Source organism: Lissotriton vulgaris, chromosome 3_1, assembly GCF_964263255.1.
Source record: "Lissotriton vulgaris chromosome 3_1, aLisVul1.2, whole genome shotgun sequence".
Taxonomy (NCBI): domain Eukaryota; kingdom Metazoa; phylum Chordata; class Amphibia; order Caudata; family Salamandridae; genus Lissotriton; species Lissotriton vulgaris.
The window spans coordinates 2048439499-2048465136 of NC_141689.1; the positions used below are offsets into that span (position 1 = coordinate 2048439499).

The 25638-nt window shown below is 43.0% G+C and overlaps 1 pseudogene; it reads right to left on the bottom strand.

The window, feature by feature from the left end:
- Window positions 1-5311: 5311 nt before the first annotated feature.
- LOC147728784 (uncharacterized) overlaps window positions 5312-25638 on the bottom strand; it is a 104099-nt pseudogene continuing 83772 nt past the window's right edge.

A 25638-nucleotide genomic window follows, 5' to 3' on the forward strand; every position in this document is an offset into this window, starting at 1 on the left:
AAAAGTATGGGCAGAGGCTTCCACACCACTTCAACATCTAACCCTACAACAGCAATGCACGCAGAGCGAGCAGCCCATGCACTGCAATGCTAGGCTATACCTAAAAATTAAACAGTAAAGTTTGAGCAGGAGAAAGATAAAAAACTAGGTATATAAGGAGAAAGTAGGAGCTTGCAAGATTTGAATAATGGATTAGAGAGTGCCTAGAGTAGATTAAGGAGGATAAGGTATATTTAAGACTGAGCAGTCTTGGTATTCTGTGTGTGACATTTAATTGCACCAGCCCCCTGCTTCTGACCAGAATTTTGGGCACCACACTCATTCTTTTACAAACTAAGCACTGGCTCCCTCTGTCTTATTTAATTATGTTTCTCAGCCTTGCTTTCTTTTATACTTCACTCTCATGGCTCTGTTTGTCTCTCTTTGCCTCTTTCACTCTGTCAATGCCTAGCTCTTGCTCATAACTCATAATTTGTGTTTTTGTCATTTTTATTGGGTTACAAGTATTGGTAAAGCTTTGCTTTGCTTTGTGTTGCAGTCCAGATATACATATGGATTTTTAGTTGGCTTGTGAATTTGCAGGGTAACATGTATTATTCTGCCTTTTCTCCTATCTCGGTTTCTTCTCTGAGGATCATGAATATTAGCTCCTTACTCTTCAACTTTGAGAAGGGGGGCATTTTCTGGGTTCAATTCTCATAGTAGTAGTTGCTTATTTCACTTCATAAGCTACAGTGTATAAAACACTATCTTGCTATCTCTAAATATAATTTCAATTTGTTGACATAAAGAGAGTAACAGGATATCTGCCAGAAATCTATCTGAAACTGACTGACGCTGAGTCCAGTCAAGTCCAGCACAATCAGTCAGCTATGGCCATCTTTACAGACTTAAACACCTGTAAGCGAGATAGCCTCCAATAGGAATGCCATAATTGTAAAACATCTTCCTGAAATGGATATTTAAAATGGCAGCTTTAATTTTGGGTAAAAGGTAACATTTTGGACAGATGTTCCTAGAAATGCACATTTGTTTCATTTCTGCAACAAGTGCCAGTGCGCAGGCAGGTTCATTTTTCTTACACATTTCACACTTGATCATAGTTTGTAGAGGGATAGATCAGCTCATTAGTGTAGACAAGGTGAGACGAATGCATGACACTATTTCAAGAAAAACACTTTTGACATGAATAAATATTAAAGAAATATTGAAAATATAAATATCATGACAATATACATAAATGGAAAACACACACATACCAATGACAAAAATATCAAGGAAAAAATTACTCAAATACATCAATAAAATAAACCAAAAAAAAATAATAAATATCGCCTACACATTACAACTAAGGAATTATCACAACCTTGAAAACCCCAAAAAATCAAACACCAGAAACTCAACTTATTTCTAAATAAAACACATTACTTTACATTTCGACAGACACATAAAAATGAGTCAACATAACATGAATATATATTGAATGAATAAGGAAAACACTAATTAGGTATTTATCATAAATGGTGCAAAATAACCTCAATCTAGCCTCCAACCAACCAATCAAATTAAACTTTACACAGTTAACAAATTGGATTACAGTATAAAAAGTCCATGAAAGTGCACAATGAAATGTCTCCTAAACAATCAATGGCATCACTCAGCAGGATTGGAAAGCTAAGAAAAAAGACTGCAACACTTCAAGGAGCTACAAAACACTACAAACACAGTGAGTTTAACAAACAATGATAGCTAACAACAGTAATAAATAACTATTAAGCATGGGCTGAAAATTCGTTCCGCTCATGGAATTTGCAGATTTTCCACGATTTCACGATCCGCGAATCTCGCGAAACCGCGGTAAATTCCGCGAACCAGAGGGGACGAATTTTCAGCCAAGCACTTACAGGGTTACAGCAGCAGGTGCAAAAGTTGAAGCTAATTTTTTGTAACCTTTTACAAAAGGGTTACAAAGAAATCAACTTCAACTTGGGCACCTGCTGCTGTAAGCCTGTAAGTGCTTCCTGGCGCCTCGTTGCCTACTTGCAACTATTCTCTGACCCTGCTCTGACCCTTGAAGCAGGGTCAGAGAATAGTTACAAGTAGGCAATGAGGCGCCTGTCACGAAAATTAAACCTCAACAGGAAGCACTGACAGATATAAAAACAAGCATTTGCAATGCAATAGGTCTCGCATTAGGAAAGTTTGAGCTATTGGTCTTGTAAATGACAATTTTTTTTTATTTATGTGTTGGTTTTGAAAATAGCTAAATTAATAGCTTTGTCATTTACAATGCCAATAGTTATAACTTTCACAAATGTGACACCTATAGCATTTGTAATGCAACATGTTTTGTATTTACGTGACTTAGATGTATTGATATTACAAATTACAATGGCTTTTAATTTTTTTAAATAATTAATACTTAAATAAAAGTGATTTTAATTTATAATGGCAATAGCTTAAAATTTTGTAAATAACTTTTGTGAAGATTATGTTCAGTGTATTTTATTGTGACGAAAATCCAAGAACAGAAGTTAAATATTAACATCTTTTTGTGACATTTTTAATAAAGCTTGAAACATTGAGAGAACATATTTGAACCAGTTGTTGTTGAATGGTTGCACAGATTGATGCTGGGGTGGCGCTGAGTAGTGCTGTGGTGGTGCTGTGGTGGTGCTGAGTGATACTGGGATGGTGCTGAGTGATGCTGGGGTGGTGCTGAGTGGTGCTGTGGTGGTGCTGAGTGGTGCTGTGGTGGTGCTGAGTGATGCTGTGGTGTTGCTTCGTGATGCTGTGGTGGTGCTGAGTGGTGCTGTGGTGGTGCTGAGTGATAATGTGGTGGTGCTGAGTGATGCAGTGGCGGTGCTGAGTGATGCTGTGGTGGCGCTGAGTGGTGCTGTGGTGGTGCTGATTGGTGCTGTGGTGGTGCTGAGTGATGCTGTGGTGGTGCTGAGTGATGCTGTGGTGGAACTGCGCCAAGACGCCTACGGGTATAAGCAGCGCTTTAGAAATGTTAAAAATAAATAAATAAACTGAGTGGTGCTGTGGTGGTGCTGAGTGGTGCTGTGGTGATGCTGAGTGATGCTGTAGTGATGCTGAGTGATGCTGTGGTGGTGCTGAGTGGTGCTGTGGTGGTGCTGAGTGATAATATGGTGGTGCTGAGAGATAATGTGGTGTTGCTGATTGATCCTGGGGTAGCGCTGAGTGATGATGTGGTGATGCAGAGGGCAAAAAGGCACAAAAAGCAGTCTAACAAAGGGCAGAAGGGCAGGAAAACAAGGGAAAATGAGTCTAACAGAGGGCAGAAGGGCACAAAAAACCAGTCTAACAGAGGACAGAAGGGCAGAAAAACAAGGGAAAAACTAGTCTAACAGAGGGCAGAAGGGCACAAAAAACGAGTCTAACAGGGGGCAGAAAGGCAAAAAAACGAGTCTAACAGAGGGCAGAAGGGCACAAAAAACGAGTCTAACAGAGGACAGAAGGGCACAAAAACAAGGGAATAACAGAGGGCAGAAGGGCACAAAATATGAGTCTAACAGAGGGCAGAAAAACAAGGGAAAAATGAGTCTAACAGAGGGCAGAAGGGCACAAAAAACGAGTCTAACAGGGGGCAGAAAGGCAGAGAAACAAGGGAAAAACGAGTCAAACAGAGGGCAGAAGGGCAGAAAAACAAGGGAAAAACGAGTCTAACAGAGGGCAGAAGGGCACAAAAAACGAGTTCAACAGGGGGCAGAATGAATCCCGCCCTGCGTGTTTTTCCACGAAGATGCCACCTTTTTTGTGCAATACCTCTACTCAACTGGAGTACTTTCTACTGCCTACTCAGTAAGTGCTCCCACGATGGCTAAATGTATAGGCGCGGATTTACAATAACTGGCGCATCCCCAGGGATGCGTCAGTTATTGTGCGCTGCAGCTCCACCACCCATGGTGTGCCGCATTTACAATGCGGCGCACCATGTGGCAAAAACGGCACAGATGCGTCACGCATCTGTGCCGTAAAAGCAGCGCATTGCTCGAGCTGCATCGCAAGCGCAACGCAGCTCCAGCAATGCTCTGGGGGCCCTATCTTCCCAATGCTGCGTCAAGCCTTGCACCTGCTTCAAGCAGGCGCAGGGTTTTGACATAGCATTGGCCTAAAAGTGACTGAGTGAAATCTTGTAGATTCACTCAGCCACTTTTAGGAGGCGTTCCTACGCAGGAAAGCCCTCCCCTGTGCCGGAATGCCTCCTGATGGCGCAGGGCTTTACAACGTGACGCATCTCTTGGATGCGTCACGTTGTTAATACCCAGCACCATGGCGCATCTTTTGTGCTGCCGCTGAGTCACAAAAGTGACGCAACTGCGGTGCAAAAGAGGCACAAGCTGCTTGTAAATCTGCCCCATAGTGCTTTTACTACACTGAGGGCCAGAAGATGTGTCTCCAGTGACCATGTGTGCCTGTAACACAGGCACACATGGTCACTGGAGACACATCTTCTGGCCCTTTACGCAGCTGCAGTGTAGTAAAAGCACTATACATTTACCCAATGTGGGAGCACTTACTGGATTAGCCAGTAGAAAGTACTCCAGGGCAAATCGCAAAAGAATCTGCGAATTCGCAGATTTTTTTATGATTTCGCGGGGAAATCCGCGTATTCGCGGAACGCGAATTCGCAAATTTCACCCTTGCTTAATAACTATAAGTATTTTCAGAAATTGAAAGTTATGCTAGATGCCTATTTTCCAAATATCTCTACAAGAAGGAAAAAAACGCTAAAAGAAACAGCCCAATTTACTACTAATTCATAAAAGACCCCCTTAAAAGTAAGTGTAGTATCCAAACCACAAAACTAACATAAAAAAGACAAGTGCTTTAATAGATTAAACCAATGAAATAAAACAACAAACCAAACGAAATTTTTAGATGAAAAAATAAGCCAACGTCGGCCCCGTTACCTTCTCTATTACTCCTTGCTCCTCCAGCTTCCTCAGCTCTTGCTCAACTGCCGATCGGAGATGGAATGGGATTCTCCAATGCCTCAACGATATAGGTTGTATGGCCTTGTCAATGTGCAATTTGACTTGTGGTCTTTTAATGGTTCCCAGACCTTGAAACAACGACGGAAACATTTGAAGGATTTCTTCCGTGTGCAGTGCTTTGACAGCATTAGCAAAAGCAATTAACTTGAGATCTTCTGCTGTGTGACTTCCTACCAGCAAGTCTGCCTCTTTGTCAATCACGTGAAAAGTAGTTGTCAGTTCCTGATCCTCTGCCCTGACTCGTACAGTCATTTCCCCTCGCACCGGTAGCGGTGTCTTGCTGCCATACGTTAGAATACGAGCTTTCGACTGCACCAGTTGCGGTCTAGTGCCTTATAGTGCTGAATGCCCATCACAGTGATTGTGGCTCCTGTATCTATGACTCCAGTGACTGTCGATCCGTCAATTTGAATCCGGCACTTCGGTTGCGGTCTCCTTCTTCTCTTGAGTTCACTCACGAACGAGACGTAGTAGCACTCTTCTTCATCCTCGGACGACGAGTCATCTAACCGTTGTGGATAGCGGGACTGTGTTCTGGCTTCTTTCGAGTGGTGTGCCTCCTCTAGAGCAAGTTGTCTGACTACTTTGGTTGGTGTCTTTCTGCCTGCGGTTCCTTGTCCTTGAAAACTTCCTCTCGCACCACCACTGCAGACACTGGCAAAATAGTTGAGTCCTCCGCACTTGGCGCACGCCTTGTCACGTGCTGGGCAGCCATCTTGGTTGTGTTCTTCATATCCACAGAAGCCACAAAATTTCATCCAGTGTTATTCGGGGTTGTCTCAGTATCAATGTCCTGAGATGTTTGTTCTTGCAGCCTTGAATCAACTGCGCCGTCACCTCTTTTGTCAGATCATCGTCTGGACATGTGCTTATTAGTTCCCTCAACCGCGCATGGAAGGCGTCCATTGTTTCTCCTTCCCGCTGCCTTGATTGCCTGAACTTGAAACGCTCATAATGGAGTGCAGAAAAGAAGCGTTGCAGGACGCGTTGTCCCTCGATGCAATGCAGGCAGCAGCCCGTTTGCAGAGTCGGTGGATCCAAGGCTTGCGTTGCAGGGCGAGGCGGTGTTTGCAGCTTGCGGAGCAGAGAACGAGCCTGAATTCGGGAGCTTGCGTCGATCAGTCCGGACAGCGGTGCGAGTCGGGCGGTGTGTCGCAAAGCGTGCGAGGCGGTGCCCAACTCCGGTGCGATCACAGAACTCGAAGTCAGCAGCAGTGACCGCGTCAGTCAGACCAGTTCTATTCGGTGTAGCAAGTTAGTTGTAGCGGTTAGTTGACGGAGTCGGTGAGCACAGAGCTTGCCTTGTTCGAGGCGGACGTTGCTTGTGCGGTGCCTACAGGACACCGGGCCGGTCAGGAGAGTCGGTCACAGCTCCCTACCTCTGTAGCCACTTATTTCCAGCAGCAATTCACAAAGGCTGGTGAAGTCCACTGGTCCTGGAACTTCGGTCAGGTGGCAAGCTCTCTTCCAAGCCCTTGGAGATCTTTGCACAAGTTGAAAGAAAAGTCTAAAGTTCTTTCTCCTCTCTTTGGCAGTCAGGCAACCACTGAAGGCCAATCCCCCAAGCAGCACTTCAGCTTGGGAATAGTCTATCCTCAGTTTCTTCAGGTTCCTTTTCCTCAGCAGAGGTTTCGTCTTGTAAGTCCAGAAGTGATCTAATTTCTTGGGATCAGGGTCCCAATACTCATACCCCAAAATCCTTTGTTCTCTGAGAGGAGAGGGGCCTGGGCCCAGTTCAAGCCAGTTCTGAAGCACTCTGCTTACCAGACTTCTCCTTCCCTTTCACAGCACAGGGCAGGCACATCAGACACCCCACAGGAGGTTGAGCCAGCATTGTGGAAGGCAAGTACAGTCCTGGAGCACTTTGTTGCCAGAATTCCTCCTCTTCTTTCAGTGTGCAGGGCAGAGACATCAGCCACACCACAGGGGGTGGAGCCAGCATTGTAGAGGGAAGGCCCAGCCCTATTCAGGTCCCATGTGCACCTCCTCTCTCCCATCTAGATGCAGATCTCCCTATTCACCCAGCCTGTCTCCTGGAATTCTCCAGCCCTGTCACACACAAACCCAGACAAGGAATACACAACCTCGCAGAGGCAGGCTCAAATGGTTAGGCAAGCAAATACCTGTTTTGTAAAAGTGGTATTTGCAAACACAGAATATTAAGATAAACTACACTAAAAGATGTATTTTATTATTCTGAGTCCAGGCATAATAAACTCGAATGTCTACCATGTTCTCTGAGTCTGCTAGGATTACAAAGTGTAATAATTCTAACAGCACATTCAGGCCTATGGAGAACAGGTAGCCTTGCAATAGTGAAAAACGAAAATGGCTGTAATTCACTATTAGGACATGTCACACACATCAGGGCTTGCCCTACCTAATACTTGCAATGCACCCTGCCCTTGGGCCTACCATAGGGGTGACTAATAAAGAAAAGGGACGGATTAGGGACTGGCAAGTGGGTGCACTTGCCCAGTCAGCATGACAGTACCAGACTGCACGCAGGCTCTGCAATGGCAGACCTTAGACATATTTTACAGGGCCGCTTCTGTGGGTGGCACAACCAGTGCTGCAAGCCCACTAGCAGCATTTGGATTTACACTAGGGTCTGACAAGTAAACCAAACATTCAGTCACGGAACCACTAATCAATATATCAATTTACAGTAGGGAGCACTCGCACTGTGGCACTGGACAGCAGTGGCACAGTGCCCAAAGCATCTAACACCAGCAAAAACACATGAGGCAACAGCAAAAAAATGGAAGGGAGACATACGCCAATGGTGCCAGGTCTAACAAGCCACAATTGATGTTAGCTTTTCTTTCAGTTTAGTTTGGCATATGACAACATTTTCTTTGTTAAAGGAGTGCTCAAATGTTGTAGTTAGCGACACTCTGTCAGAAGGTAAATATCCTCAGGTACCACCTGCTTCGCTCATGTTTACGAATTTGAATCATCCGAAAACATGAAAGAAAAACAATATAAAAATGAATTACCACTATGATGGCTGAAACACATTATTATAGTGTCGCCATTTTGGAAACTGGTAAAAGGGTTGCTTTGAGGAATTATTTGCTGTCTCTATAACACTACTTGACACCCAACACCTATGTTTTGACACCAAAATGAAGAATATAGGTCTCATGGTTCCTGAAATATTACATCATCACTGCAACACATCTGCCATTTTCAAAAATGTCGTCCAGAAAACTTTGGTTCAGATTAGCAATGTCTACCCAGCTGAATTACTACTCTAATGATACAAAGACACAAATAAAAAATGAAAATCTCTGGACAACAATTTTTTTACGGCGGTATGTCAAGGGGACAGGACTATACACCCAGTACATGCACTAACCACACATATTCTGCCCAGACCTGCTCGATCCCTGTACCGTACCCTTCCCATACACACATACATCCAGTGCAGAGTCACTACTCCTGGGCTGTTCAGCACTTCACATCAACCTTATGTAGGCCAAGGATGAGTTAAGATTTACTACTCCTACCCAATATCAACCACATTGGGGAAAGCTTTGGACCGGGGCAGGGGGGGGGGTCAGATGTACCATTACCACTGTATAAAGGTGTAAGTTGTATTACCTTTGTTTTAGTTATAGCTCATCTAAAAAACTGTTTCTAACTTTCATACAGGTAATCTGTAAAATGTGTATAGGAGTGTGTTGTTCCTAGTCACTAGTAGTATGGATCAAGAGTCAGCATACTTTTTTAAGTAAGGCAAGATAAAGGCTACATTGCTTTTTCATCTGCAAACTTTAGTGGTTAATAAAATAAAGTGCAACAGCATCGCAACATAAATAATAAAAATGTGCCATGCTGTTTGCCAAACCATTTGAGTGCAACTAATGGGACAGCAGCACCTGCACCATAGAAACATCTGTTCACTGCAATGGCAGCTGACTGAGTGTGTGAAGTTGCACCTGTCTCGGATTAGTATATGACTGTTAGGGATCTAAACAATGAGATACTTGTACTTACCTATGTATATCCCAAAGCAATGCAAAAAATGGCGTCTTATCTTTTTACTTGTATATTATTGACCTTCTGCCCTGCAGGATATCAGTTTCTGTCATATGATCATCCTTTTCTGATTGCACTGCCTCTACTTCCACTTTTAATAGAGCTATGGTTTTGGCTAAAGGGCCCCAATCGTGTTTAACCTTGAGATAACATGTAACCCACAAACTGTCAGAGCATAAGATTCTACCAGTCCTCCAAATCAACATGCTATAAGCTTTTGCTCCCCCCACAATAGTATCTGATCCCAGGCAAAGTGTGAGTTTGTGGAAACCAAGGCATTTGATTATGTTTTCTTGGCAAATATTGCTGGAGACGGATCTAACTTTCGGAAGATCAATCAGGTTTAGCAAAAGGTTTTGAAGTATTGATTTGAACTACACTAGTTCCAGAAGTTGTTCTCCTCTATAGGGAGGTGATGAGATGAATCAGGAAGAGTTATGTAGTATTTAGATCAGAAAGTCATTATATTGGCTTGTTTGTGGTGCTAGTGATAATCTGGCTAGTCATATGCTTGCTAATAACTGATGATACGGAAGTCAAGATGCATATTCATTTAAGGCACTAGCATCTGGGAATAGCATCAAAGCCATAGCCCCAGCTGTATTGGCCAGGGGGAGAACCACTCAAACCTCCTGACAGAGCTCCAGTCCTTGAGAGTAGTTCTCAGTTGATAAACTGTGGGATAAAGTCCTTGTGATTAAAAGTTTCACGAGATGAAGCTAATCCTTGGGAAGCCAATAAAGCATTGTGAGGGGGAAACATCCTTTACAACGCAACTTTTACAACAAACTACCATTACGACGCAACTTTTACAACGCAGTTATTACAATGCATTGCGCTGGAGGGCGCTCTAGGATAGGGAATAGTTTAATTACTATCCAACACCTTCCCTACTATCCACGGGGACTGGAGTTGGAATAGTAAATTAAACTATTCACTATCCAGCACCTCCAACGCGATGCGTTGTAACGACTTGCGTCGTAAATGTTGCGTCGTAATGGCATGCGTTGTAAAAGCGTGCGTTGTAACGACATACATCCTTGTGAGGGGGTGCAGGGAGGCAGAACCGTCCATGCACCTTCGGGTGTCTCCATTAGAGGTCATGGCCATGGTGGTCAGGCTCCAAATGGGAGAGAAAGTTCTAGCTCCCCAAATTGGAGGATTTTCTCCAATTACCTGAGCTCATGCCATCATCTTAAGTCAGGTTTTGAGTACTTATTAGAAACGTGCTAATGCTTTTGTTTGATAGCACTGATCATATACTGGAAATCTTTAAAATCCTCCTCTAGTTCTTGTTGCAAGATCATGGTACTATTTTTAAAGTTAGCATTTTCTTGCTTTTCTTGTCATACTATTGCCTTTTACTACAAGTGTAACCTAGGCCACTTTATTTTGTTGCTTATGAGCAGAATGCTTCCTCTCCACCAAATCTACCAGTCTGCCATGCACTGTGTTCTCAGAAAACATTTTCTTGTAAATGCTACTATTTTACATTGTATAAGCGAGAAAACATAAAACAGTGTAAACACTGCATGGAGAAGGCGTGGTTTCTAGTTAATGTAGTGTGGCTACCGCGTTAAATGCAGTAAGTAAGAAAGAGCATGAGTTATAATTGTTTAAAAGCGGTGGGTAAATTATAAATTTATGGTGCAAATATAACTTAGGAATTTGCAATGTTTGTGTATTTTAAGTTTGGCTTATATAGAAAGAATAAATAAAGATTTCCTTACTAAAACAAACATTCAACCTTTGCAGTTTGCTGTTTGGGGGGAGTGTCTTTAAGTGCATTATGGTAGAGAGGAGGAGAGGTTCGTACAGTGTCCTGTCATGGAATATAGTGTCAAAGAGTGGAGTGGAGTGGAGTAGAGAGGAATGTGGTACAGTGGAGTGGCGTACAGTGTAATAGTGTAGAGTGGAGTGGTGCACAGTGGAATGGTGTGGAGGGGAGTGTTGTACAGTGGAGGTGGGTACAACGGAGGGGGTAGAGTAGAGTGGAGTTGATTAGAGTGGCGTTGAGCCGAGGAAAGTGGAGTGGAGTACAATGGAGTAGCATAGTGCACAGTGGGTTACATTTTTCTACAGTGTAGTGACATGTTGTATAGTACAGTTGCATGAAGTGCACTAGAGTGGACAGGCGGAGTGTAGGGTTGAGTAAATTCTTATCAACTGGAGTGGTGTTTTTGTACCGTACAGTGTAGAGGTGTGCCGTAAAGCGTTTGAAAGTGTCCTAGAGTGGATTAGAGTGTTGTATACTAGGGTATAGGGGCAGAGAATGAAGTAGAGAGGATTAAAGTGTTGTACAGTGGAGTGGCATAGAGTAGAATACAGTACTGTACAGTTTGGTAGAGTGGAGTGGGATAAACTGTCATAGAGTTAAATGACATAGAGTAGCATACAGTGGAGTGGCGTTAAGTGCATTAGTGGAATACAGAGAATTACGGTGGAGTAGTGTCTAATAAAATAGAGTATATTAACTGGGATGGAGCTGCATAAACGGAGTTCCACAGAGGGTCGTAGAGTGGAATCGAGTGTTGTAAAGTGATATTAAGTAGAGTGCTGTAGAGTGGCATTTTAGGAGCATATTGCCGTACAGTGCTGTGCTATACAGTAGAGCTTAGTGTGGTACAGTGGAAGAGTGCAGACTGTTTTTGAGTGGAGTATAGTGTTGTTGAGCGAAGTATAGTGGCGTACAGTGGAGGTGGGTAGAGTGGAGCAGAATGGAGTAGAGTGCAGTCGACTTATGTAGAGTGGAGTGGCATACATTGCAAAAGTAAGCATTATAGTAACATAGAGTGGGGTGACAGAGTGGATTAATTTAGAGTTCATTGGGGTACAGCGAAGTTCTATACATTGAAATAGCATAGAGTACAGCGTTGTAAAATGTAGTAGCGTACAGGTAGGGGATTGTACAAGGTCTTCATGTATATGTTCTTGTATATATTGTTTCACGCTTGAGCACTGCATTGTCTGCGCTTGGTTCACCTTCGACTGCATACGGATTATGTGCAGAATATATACAATTGACAGAAATAACAGGATCTGTTGATTTGTAGACTATTTGGTCTGCAGTGTTTTACAAATATTTGTTGTATGCAGAAATGTGTTGTTTATTAACTATTGGATTCCTCTAAATCCTGAATTGGTCTCCCACCTTGAAAGAGTCCCACGGGACAGCTGTGTGTTTATTATGTGTTGGTCCTAGTCTGGTGGTTGTACAGGGTAGCCCTTGTGTTGGGTTATATCTACTGTACCTAGCGCACCATACACCACTTCCCTTGAGTTAGTCTTTAACTGCTTGCCGACTGTACTGAGGCCAGCTTCATGTCACACTCTTTTACAGTTCTTGAAAGCCCTGCTACTGTAAAGGGGAGAAGCATCCTGATAAATACTATTGACTCACATAATACAGGAAGAGCTAACGCGTGTATTTGTTTGCAATGCAGTCTATGAGACGCCTGTGCATTACAAATAAACTGTTGATACCTATGAACTATATAAAATGCAAAACAACTTTATTTAAATTATTGCTGACTTTATAAAAACTGCCCAGACACTGTCAATAATGCTCAGTTGTAGAATTCAGAATATAAATATCGCCTACATTGCCACGCAGTGTAGAGAAGACTTTGCTGTAAGGTAACACCGCAACTGATTAATATGGTATTTGAAAAATAGTCACGTTCAGCATGGTACAGTTACTGCAAGAGCAGCCTAGGCCTTTTCTTTCCGCCTCAGCGGAGAACTCACCAAGGCACGGCTTCTCGAGCTTATATCCACCCCAGTGACTACACTCAGGACTAGAACAAGCACAAGCTGCAGCACTGCTTCATTGAAAACCCATCCGCCGCGCGGCTCGATCACGAGCTATCTGATTGGAAAGGTGTCCAGCCCTGACTATAGCAGTGAGCTTGTAAATGGCTGCCCTCTAGGGCTCCTGCTGGCAATGGAACACCGCACTCCCCCATCACCATGAACATTACAGAAGCATTCGCAACCGAGGCACCAGATGGTTCGCTTGACGACATGAAAACTCGCAAAAACACAACTGCAGCGGCAAGAAGAGTGATAAAATAGAGCATCAAACAGAAGTCACGCGTTTCTGAAAGGATTGGAAATATAAGTAGGATGTGTTCTGCCTCCTCGTAAAGGACATTTGTGCGAAATAATTCGCACTGTAGGAATTTCTTGTATGCTACATACATATATTGCCATTCATCTTTTCTGAAGAAGAAGAACTATTACTATTAATATTATCAGTCCTATTATTAACATTAGTATTCGTATTATTTGATAAGGTCCCATTTTCAAATTTACCAGTCTGCAAGAAATAAAAAGCTATACAATCGAATCACACTTTGATCTCTCCTATTTGACAAAAATGATGGTTATAACCTGAAAATTAAATCTTTGCGTTTTCAAAAGCTGCAAAATAAACGGCACCTGCATTGCAAGTTTCATCAACGGAGAAGGGACAAGGCATCCTAGTCTCGTAACCATTTTTTGTGATAGATTAACAGTGTGTGACAAAATGTTTCATGCATTCCCAAATCAACGGTACATTTCCGCATCTTTTTATTCACACGTTCCCAGACTACCGCCACATTTAGGGTCTCATTACAGTCTGCACCGGGATCCCATTGTGTCGACAAAGGGGAGTTTGCAAACGAATTGGAATTCAGAATGGTGGTATTTAATGCACTTGTGTATTTTACACCGCAAGATTTTCGCCGGGTAAAAGCAGGTAGATTTTTTCCGGGAAAAATGTTTGTTCGGAATGTCTGCTTCTCTGAACAGGCGTAACACACAATGGGACATATTATCATGAACTGCGATAAAATTATCGCCGCTTTAGCGGCAGGAAACTGCCGCTTAAACGGCGATAATGGGCTTGATAATATGTCCTTGTGAATTCCCATAGAAGCCCAGGTTCTGCTGTTAACCTGGGCTGCTATGGGAATTCGCAAGGGCATATTATCAAGCCCATTACCGCCGTTTTAGCGGCAGTTTCCTGGCGCTAAAGCGGCGATAATTTTATCGCAGTTCTTGATAATATGCACCAATATTACCAATTTATACCAACGTCAGAGGTGAAGAACTCAGAATGATTTGGCAATACTACCTCTGTAAATACCACGCACCATGATATACGTATTCATCTGTGCAGTGTTACTGCAGGAAATAAAAGGACAATGAAAATGAGCCCCTAACTTGGGGCTCCAAGGGGTATATTATTAAGACAGGCGATAAAATTATCGCCGCTTTAGCGGCAGAAAACTGCAGCTAAAACGGCGATAATGGGCTTGATAATATGCTCTATGGAATTCCAATTGAAGCTCATGTTAGATGTCCTTTACATCTAACATGGGCTTCAATAGGAATTCCATAGAGCATATTATCAAGCCCATTATCGCAGTTTTAGCAGCAGTTTTCTGCCGCTAAAGCGGCGATAATTTTATTGCAGTTCTTGATAATATGCCCCAATATTACCAATTTACACCAACGTCAGAGGTGCAGAACTCAGAATAATTTGGCAAAACTACCTCTGTAAATACCATGCACCATGATATACGTATTCATCTGTGCAGTATTACTGCAGGAAATCAAAGAACAATTAAAATGAGCTCCTGACTTGGAGGTCCAAGGGGTATATTATTAAGACAGGCGACAAAATTATCGCCGCTTTAGCGGCAGAAAACTGCCGCTAAAACGGCGATAATGTGCTTGATAATATGCTCTATGGAATTCCAATTGAAGCTCATGTTAGATGTCCTTCACATCTAACATGGGCTTCAATTGGAATTCCATAGAACATATTATCAAGGCCATTATCGCCGTTTTAGCAGCAGTTTTCTGCTGCTAAAGCGGTGATAATTTTATCGTTTGCCTTGATAATATGCCCCTGAGTTTCTCTGTAAATACCGCACCTGCAGATTTTCTCCCACATAATTTTCTTCAGAAAAACCCTGAAAAATTCCTACAAGAGAAAAAAACGCCGTAGACTTTACTTTCCACCTTATTAAAGTTCAGGAGACAATACTTTCAGAGTTGATTCATGATAAATACAGTTCTTCCCAGTTAATCTCTTATTTCTGAAATCTATGTAGGTCATAAATTGAATTTGAATAAGGCAAACCGAGTGGAAAGCCAGCGGATCACTCTACTAGATCAATGGCAGAGAAGCCATGAGAGCATGGAACTAGTTAGATGCTGCTGGGCTATGAAAAGAAGGGTGGACTTTTTCATTGTGTCACAACCAGTGTTTTAAAAATGTTTTCAGCTCTTTTCTATTATGAAGAACAGAAGGAGTAAAGATTATGTATACAGGATACCGTTTCACATCTTTGATGCAGAAGGCCTGGTGTAAGATTTCTAAGCATGGGCGCAAAATCCGTTCCGCTCGCGGATTTTGCAGATTTTCGGCAAATTCGCGATCCGCAAATTCTCGCGAATTTGCCGAAAATCCGCGAATCCGCAAGCGGAATGGATCCGGGGGGGCAAAAGTTCAAGCTTCAAGCTTGTAACTATTTTAGAATGGCGCCGGCAAGCTGCCAGTGCCATTCTAAAATAGTTACTAAGTTAGCTTCAACAGGAAGCACTAATAGATAAAATGAAGCAGGTGCTCCAGTTTAACTGAATTTGAGCTTGAACTCGAGCACTTGCTTTATTTTATCTATTAGTGCTTCCTGATGAAGCTAACTTAGTAACTATTTTAGAATGGCGCTGGCAGCTTGCTGGCGCCATTCTAAAATAAAACAGGAGTGGGGCAGAGGGCAGAAGGGCACAACAAGGAGTGGGGCAGAGGGTAGAAAGGCACAAAAACGAGTGGGGCAGAGGGCAGAAAGGGCACAACAACGAGTGGGGCAGAGGGCAGAATGGCACAAAAACGAGTGGGGCAGAGGGCAGAATGGCACAAAAATGAGGGGCAGAGGGCAGAAAGGGCACAACAATGAGTGGGGCAGAGGGCAGAAAGGGCACAACAACGAGTGGGGAGAGGGCAGAATAGGACAAAAACGAGTGGGGCAAGGGGCAGAAGGGCACAACAACGAGTGGGGCAGAGGGCAGAATGGCACAAAAACGAGTGGGGCAGAGGTCAGAAAGGGCACAACAACGAGTGGGGCAGAGGGCAGAATGGCACAAAAACGAGTGGGGCAGAGGGCAGAAAGGGCACAACAACGAGTGGGGCAGAGGGCAGAAAGGGCACAACAATGAGTGGGGCAGAGGGCAGAATGGCACAAAAATGAGTGGGGCAAGGCGCAGAAGGGTACAACAACGAGTGGGGCAGAGGGCAGAATGGCACAAAAACGAGTGGGGCAGAGGGCAGAAAGGACACAACAACGAGTGGGGCAGAGGGCAGAATGGCACAAAAACGAGTTGGGCAGAGGGCAAAAGACAACAAAAACGAGTGGGGCAGAGGGCAAAAGGGCACAAACACGAGTGGGGCAGAGGGCAGAAAGGCACAAAAACAAGTGGTACAGAGGGCAGACGGGCAAAAAAAATGAGTGGGTGGCAGTGATGAACCAGACGGCGCATTGCGGTCTTGCACAAAAAAACCCAGCAAACACGCAAATCGCCCCGCAAACACGCAAATCGCCCCGTGAACACGCAAAGCGCCCCGCAAACACGCAACAATAAAAAAATCCGCAAATTCGCACGAATTCGCAAATTTTGGGGATCGCGAATTCGCAAAACCGCAAATTCACGGATCGCGAATTCGCAAAATTCGCCCATGCTTAAAGATTTCTCTTTCTTCCCAGGCCGTTTTTTAGGCATTGAATAGGCTTTACTAACACCTTTTTGCAAGACCTGCTGTAATCAATAACAACAACTTTTTTCCAGCCTGCTACTTACCATATGTTCACTTTTCTTTGCTGCCTCCTAACTCGTTGGGTTTGCCAATACGTCACTTCCGTTTAAGGTTGAGGTGCACCGGTAAAGTACAGTTTCTTTATGCTTTTGTTCTTCAGCTGTTGTGTGGGACAACTCTTTTTCTAATTTTTACTTTCCGATACCACTTCACTGTGGTAGGACTAGTGCCCTCAGAGCATTCTCTGGAATTTTCAACTGTGAAAGTGGTAAAAGGGTGTATTGATCTCTTCTCTCCGTAGCATACGTTATTTTTTTCACAATCCAGAGGGGAAAAAAGGATTTTCAAACCACTTCCCACTTAAGGCCCACTTTCACGTTCAAAGATTTGTTTTCAAATAAGTTCACCTTTTCCCACTGGCTTTCAAATTAATGCAGATCAATCAAGAAGTACGAATTTGCCCCCAAAAAAGTACAACAGGAACAAACTAAAACCAATCTTTATATATTTAAACTTGGCCCTCTCCCCAGAAAATCAGCACTCAACAGTTTTATATATTCGGTACAAAACACTAAAGAAGGCCATCATTGAAAATGCATTTTGGGAAACAGAATTGCTTTTACTTCAACAATGAGGCGATGTACTTTAAAAATAGCATCACAACAGGTACCTCTTCCTAACAATGTGTTATTAAACACACTGTGGGGTATAATCACACGAACATATGCTAAACATCACCAAAAAATGCTAACGCACCTTTACGCATCGCAGCCTATTGCGGGAAAATATCCCTGTGTCAATGTGGAATTCACACCAAGGCAGTAGCATGCGATACTCTGCCGAAACCGCGGCCAATGTCCGCGATACAACCACCTCGACGGCGATAAAAACACAAACCCAATGCAAAAAAACATGAGATGGGCCAAAGCACTATGAGGAAATCAGTAAAAAGCAGCACCAGGCCTGCAATACACACATTCTAATAGAGTTATACACAATGGCAATGCACAGTGTTGGGGTGATGTCAGAAAGAAAGCTGGCTACACACATTAAAGGTTTGGTCAATTTGTGAAATTATTTATATAGAAAATAAGTAAGTAACACAATACATACATAGGTGTTTGAGTTAAGAGATATTCTGTACAATGGCTAAACATTAGACAATAGTGTGTGGTGTAAGCATGGGCGAATTTTGCGAATCTCGCGTTCGCGAATTTTGCGGATTTGCGAACTCGCAAACCGCAAAATCCGCGAATTCCCGCGAATTTGCAGATTTTTTTTTTGTGTGTTCGCGCGTGTTTCTGCCAGTTCGCGAGGGTTTTTACAATTTCGCAATTTGCGAACTTACCTGTCGGGTCGCAAGTTTTGCGAACTTGTTGTTTCTACGTGTCCAGCCTGTTTGGGACACTCTTCTTCATCACTGCCACTCTCTGTCACCACTGCCACTCTCTGACTACTCATGCCACCCTCTGGCCCACCCATGCCACCCTCTGTTTCATCACCACACCCTCTGGTTGTCCAGTGTACATTATTTTCGGCAAAGCAAAGCACACCTTCCCTGCCTCAAGTGACCTGAATTAATTTGGGGCTGATTAATTTGTCACAGAATATTTTTTTAGCTGGCACCTGCTTCCTTAGTGCTTCCTGATTAGTGATCGTTTGCACTTGCTAAGTGCTTTCATTGTTGCAAAATTAGTTACAACACCTGCCCTGCCCCAACTGACAATAATGAATTAGGGGCTGATTAATGGATTTTAACTTCCAGCCTGGCTCCTGCTTGTCTCCCTTAGCTGTAATTCAGGACCTTTGTGGCATATGTGTAACTATTCTGAGGTTCAGAGCAGGGTCACATAATAGTTGCAACTGGCAACTGAACTCTGGAGGGGCCCCTCAGGAAGCACTACAGGAAATGGCTACTAATGATGAGCCTGAACTTTTGAACCTGGTAAGTAGTTTCAGTTTTGCTAAGATCGTATTTCTGCAATTTAGCATTTACTCGCGGGGTGCGAAGTTGTACTGGCAAGCCGCGAACTCACGCGAACAGTGCGAGCAAGCCATAAAATCCGCTGCTCGCGGATTTGCGGATTTTGCGGGAGATTCGCGGATCTCGCGGATTGCGAATTTACCGAAAATCCGCAAAATCCGCGAGCGAAACGGATTTTCCGCCCATGCTTAGTGTGGTGTCCCAGTGAATGAACAGTTGAACCTAAGCTAAGTAGTGACATTTAAAGTGACATATGTACAAGGTTTAAATTTTTGAATATTTCAACGACCATGAGAGATATAACAATGTAATCCACAGCACTTTATACAATCGTAAATGCTCCGTTTTGGTTCGCGTTTGTAAACTGTCGATGGCGTTTCGACCCATTTTGGATATTGGGTCTCTTCAGGACCTAGTAGTGTTGGGACACTTGAAGGGGGACTATTCTGCCTGGTGTGAGTAGCAGTGGCACTGTGAAAGTAGAGAAAATAAAAGAACTCACAGGGGACCGGGTGCCTATGTGAGGGCAGTGGAAGGCAGGTGGGAAAATGGGTAGAGCCGGACGAAAAACTCGTAGTTGTGAAAGTCACTGTAGTGTCGGGTAAGTAGGGCACTGTGAGCGTGAGATAGCGCTCCGTGTCGGGGGAGCAGGGTTGCTCGTTGGGAATGACGGCAGGCTAGCCGGTGGCTCTGGGTTGTCAAATAATGTGGTGTGCGCTTGTATAGCGATGGATGCGTTGCGAAAGCTCCGACAGTGCCGTTTGTACAGAGGAGCGTCCTTCGCTCTGTCTGGTCTGGTGGCCATCGCATCTATCTATATGTCTATAAATAGATAGATAGATAGACAGACAGGCAGTCAGATATATAGATAGATAGATGGATAGATAGATAGATAGATGGATAGATAGATGGATAGATAGATAGATAGATAGACAGACAGACAGACAGACAGACAGACAGACAGACAGACAGACAGACAGACAGACAGACAGACAGATAGACAGATAGATAGATAGATAGATAGATAGATAGATAGATAGATAGATAGATAGATAGATAGATAGATAGATAGATAGATAGATAGATAGATAGATAGATAGATAGATAGATAGATAGATAGATAGATAGATAGATAGATAGATAGATAGGTAGATAGGTAGATAGATAGATAGATAGATAGATAGATAGATAGATAGATAGATAGATAGATAGATAGATAGATAGATAGATAGATAGATAGATAGATAGATAGATAGATAGATAGATAGATAGATAGATAGATAGATAGATAGATAGATAGATAGATAGATAGATAGATAGATAGATAGATAGGTAGATAGATAGATAGATAGATAGATAGATAGATAGATAGATAGATAGATAGATAGATAGATAGATAGATAGATAGATAGATAGATAGATAGATAGATAGATAGATAGATAGATAGATAACCATTGAAAAGCAAAGTTTACAGTTGCATTGTAGTGAAGTATGCTAATGGAATCCTACTTTAAATTTAAAAAAGACGTAAATTCATTGGCTAAAAAACAAAGGTTAAAAATGCTTTATAGTTAGGGGAAAATGACAGTTAGAATGCATCATGTTGTCAATGATGTCACTTGCATGCTTTCTGGTCAAAAATTCTAGCTTTTTGCCAGATTTCCTGGTCAGCCGTCTGTGCTGTAGTGCTGTCTGGAATTGGATCCCTAACATAATCATGATACATACTAAAAATACTACATAAATTCCAATATGTAACTAACCAAAACACAAATATCATGGGCAAATATATTGAAGTTAAAAATATCAAATTGTAACTATATTGAGAACAAAAGTCTTGTTACTTTTAACTACCTTTAAATAAAAATATATGTAAAAATGTTTAATACACACAATATCGATATCAATATCGGTAACAATAATATCCTCCAAATTTGCGAAAACACTTTGAACATGAAAAAATTGCTGAAAATAAACCTACAACGTTTTATACACAATTTTAATTTAAACAAAAATATATTACACTTATTTTCCACCCCTAAAAGATATATACCCTAAATACAACCCTAAAAAAATATAAGCTGGAACTAAAAACATTTAAACTAAAACCAATATATATATATATATATTTTACCTACTGGCGGTCGCCGAGCAAAAAACGTGGGGGCCGAAAAAGTGTTATCTCCATGCAATTTCCATTGGAAACTTTAGACAAGGCTACAGGTCGAATGGGTGAACGGAATTACCCCAGATTTGGCAGGGAGAAGGGTCTTTGTCTAGAAAGCAAGCCTTTCTTTATTTGGGGTAAATCCGTTCAGTAGTTTTGGAGAAATATTTAAATTTACAGATATCGATATTTGGGAATTCTGCCTTCTGAATGGTGAGGCGTTACGAGCACAAGCTTGCTCCTTATTGGCTCTGAGCAGTGCGAGTTGTCGCAACTAGGCAGTGTTAGCAGCCATTTTGTGATTCTGTTGAAGCGAGTAAGGGGAAAAAAGGCAAAAAAGTAGGAAAGAGGAGGGTAGGAGCACTGTAACCACTGTGGGGTGGTTAGGGTGTGCTATAAAGGGGGTGCGAAGCGAACTACTCATGCCTACCGGTCTGAAAGTGCTGGGCTACGGAAATTAAGTGAGGTATTGCCTAGAGTCTGATGCTGCTAACGTGAGCTGCTGCGGGACTCGAGGATTAAAGCGTGAGCAGGAACTGTGTGTCTTATGCTGTGAAGTCATGTGCCCTGGCCACTGCGCCACACCTGTGGAAGTAGTGTCAGCATGTGTTTATACCTACCAGGACGAACTACTGACCCCTACTGGCCTGAAAGTCCTGGGGTACGGAAAATATGTGAGGTAGAATCTAGAGTCTCATGGTGCTAAGCTGAGCTGCTGCCGGACTCGGGGATGAAAGCGTGAGTCCAAACTGTGTGCCATATGCTTTGAAGTCATGTGCTCTGGCCACTGTGCCACATCTGTCCAAGTAGTGTCAGCATGTACTAGGAGGAACTTTTGTTTTGAACATTGTAACTTGTATATGTTGCTTAGGGGGTGTTATACAGGGAGTGCGAAGGTAAATTTGCACGTATCAAATAATTTAGCTATTTGTAAAATGAAAACTACTCACTCCTACGGGTGTGATGGTACTGGGGGCGTAAGCTGAGCTGCTGGTGGACTTGGGGATAAAGCCGATGAACTACTGACCCTTACCGGTTTAAAAGTGCGGGCTACGGAAATTAAGTGAGGTGTTGCCTTGAGTGTCATGCTACTAAATTGAGCTACTGCTGGACTTGGGGATGAAACCGTGAGCCCCAACTGTGTGTCCTATGCTGTGAAGTCATGTGCTCTGGGCACTGTGCCACACCTGTCCAAGTAGTGTCAGCAATATTTTATACGAAGTACGAGGAAGTTTTGTTTGGAACACGGTAACTTGTATATGGTGCTTAGGTGGTGTTATACAGGGAGTGCGAAGGTAAATCAATACGGTCTTTTGTAAAGAGCAAACTACTCACCTCAATGGGTCTGAAGGCCCTGGAGGCCGTAGTGGAAATTATGTGAGCTAATAAGTGAGCTATTGCCAGAGTCACATGGTGCTGAGGTGAGCTGCTATTGGAGCAGGTTATTAAACCGTGAGCCCTGTGCTCTGAACTCCTGTTTTCTGGCCGCTGCCGCACACCTGTCCAAGCAGTGTCAGCATGTGTGCATACATACCGATAGGAACTTTTGTTTTAAACAGTGTGACGTCTGTAGGGTGATTAGGGGGTGCTACAGAGGGAGTGTGAAGTTCAATTCTGCCGTTTCAAATCAATCCTGTATTTGTAAAGTGCAAACTACTCACTCTTTCGGGTCTGCAAGCGCTGGGGGCGGTGTGAAAATTAAATGAGCTATTGACCAGAGTCACATGGTGCTGTCCTGAACTTTTGCTAGAGCTGGTGATCAACAAAAGAGCTCCGTGCTGAAAAGTCAGATGGTCTGGCCGCTGTGTCACAGCTGTGTGGAGAATACATTTTGGCAAATATCTGGGAGTTGCCGTTACCTGGCCCCAAAATAGCAGGCCCAAGTTATCAGTTATAGGGTGCCTCTAAAAAGATCCCTTGTGTTCATTAGTTGGAGCTACCTGTAGGTGCGGATGCACAACTTTAGGTTATTCAGAAAAACTCTGTTTCCTTGATCTGTGAAGTGTACTCCATCACTTCTGTAGATATCAGTCAAAACGTATGTTGTTGTAGATCAACCCCATTCTATGGTCTCTGAGGTATGCAGACACAGCTTTGTTGACATTCTTCCTAGATTTTTCAATCAGAGGACAACATTGGTTTGCCCATTTCCACTTCTGTCTTTGGCATATATTGGAATATACTAAGACAGTTTGAGGCAAAAGTAACATCAATTGTCCAAAGGTGTCCTTCATAAGCATTTCCAAACCTACTATAGTCAATGTGCCTAAGTCATTTCCACCACAATGCACAATCATGAGGTCAGGGTGTGGAAGATGCAAAGAGGTTTTAACCAAAGGTAGCAATTGGTGCCACTTCAATCCTCTCTGTGCAGACCATTTAATGTCCACATTTTGTAAACCAAGGTCTAAGTCAATACGTCTCTGTTCTGCATAACTCTTGCACCAGAAGACATAGGTATGTCCTACGATCCACACTAGCATTTTGAAGGTATGGATGGAAGGTATGGAAAGATGTCTGTAGCTCATGCAGTTCCTTCGTAGAATAAGAGATATGTTTAAAGATGGGGAACTACTTTTTTTCATACAAAACAATACCTAATTGGGAGATGAAAGCATTGTTTTTCAAAAATAGGGTGCACATTTGTTTTGTGGAAAAGCATATTTGTGATTGGTTAGGAAAAAGCAGTTTCAACGTGGAGTACATATCATAGGATAACATTTGCTCAACTCAACCGCACCTGGTGCTTGCATTTGGAAAGCCCTGTTCGAACTTAAAAAAATTGTGAACTTTTAACCTGCAAGTGCTATTAAATGTTCAAGAAAATGTTGCAAAAAATATCGTTAGGTTTAAAACAATGATGAACTTTTAACCTGCATGTGTTCTAGAATGTTCTAGAAAGTGTGTTGATAGAATACGTTGCACTTCTGACTTCTATGTGTCCTTGAATATTAAAAAAAACTGCTTATATGGAAAATTAAAAAGAAACTAATAGAGAGAAGTTTTGAAACCTAAACGAATCAAGGAACTATTCTAATTTGTTCATTACATGTGTTTATGTGTGGAGCAATACAATTACAGACACAACAGCAAGGGAAAGAAGCAGGGAGTTGGGGGACGGGCGAGATGGGCACAATGGCACATATTCACAATTAAGTACAGCAGAAGTATAGACAAACAATGTCAAAAATGAAACACACCAACAAGGAGCACAAGTCACACAACCTGCATGAAGGGACATCTCACACATATTTCAGCACACACACATATGAAGCAGAGTACAACAACATCCAACACAATGTTGTCCAAACACAAACATTCGTACAATCGAACACAGGAGACAAATGCACTAGCTTGTGATGGATAAGCATCCAAAAGCATCAGTACGAAAGAGACACATGAGAACGCATAGGTACAAACCCACATTCCGGATGGGATATACTTTGCGTATGGCAGGCAGCCAGAGAGTGCGTGACACACACATTGGCATACAAATCAAGACACAACACATTTGGTGACAACTGAAAATGTGGAAACTTTATAAAAAAAAGTGTGTGTCAGAGCGGGCAAGAGTAGTGCCACGATATGCAGATAAATGCAGCAGCATGCCTGAATAAGGAACGTAAGAAAACGTCCATGTTCACCTCGGGGTAGTCCATCACCAACACACGTCGGTGTCAAGCAGCGTTGATTGTCCGCGCCTCGGACATAATTAGACGCCAATGCAGCCATGTCCACTGTTGTTTTGTTACATGTGAGCAGCAGATGTACAACTCACAATGATGCGGCGGGACACGTGCGATGTGGCACATCAAGTCATGGTTGCAGGTACCTTGTCACTCATCTATGAACGCGAGTGCAGCTGCGTAAGCCACTATCTTTAATGAGTAATGGTTGGCCACAATATTTGACATGTCATCGACGTAATCTATCAGGTGACCGGGACAGATGTGTTGACTCCAACCGTTGTACCCAATGTGCACCAAAGCAGAATCGGGAAGTGGGTCAATTTGGTCACTGCATACTACGACATGTGCACTCCCCCAGGCTCAGTTCCCAACATGCATGCCAAAAATCCGTGCATGCTATACACGGGCATCACCATGACACTCCTGGTTGTGGGCCAACAGGGGGCACACACACCCGTCGTAATCCATGTCAGCTACCAACTCTTAGGAGAGGCACCACTCGGATAGGCACATGTGACATTGCAATACAGGTTGAACGCAGGTGACATCTGCAATGCAGAAGCTCAGCTTGTAAGTGATCTGCTGTACTGCCAAAGGCAGTGCACTCAGGACATGCAGCAGACATGCAAGGTATAGGTGGAAGTGAATGAAGTTGACCATGTGTTCAGGATGCCCTGCCATTGCGTCAGTGGCTCTGTCTGTAGATGCACTGGCTTACCGTGTGCCAGTGTTGTGGATGAAATTGCACAGCTTGGTGCAATAAGTCCGGTTTTTGTGCAATGGGTGCAGGGTAGGGGTGTGGTAGGAGTATGTGTGTAGGCCATTTCACACACGCTATCTACGACAAAGAACTTTTGAGTGTGGGATGTGTAGAAATCGGGAAGTGCATAATGTGGGGGACGGATGCAAATATTATCATATCTGTCAA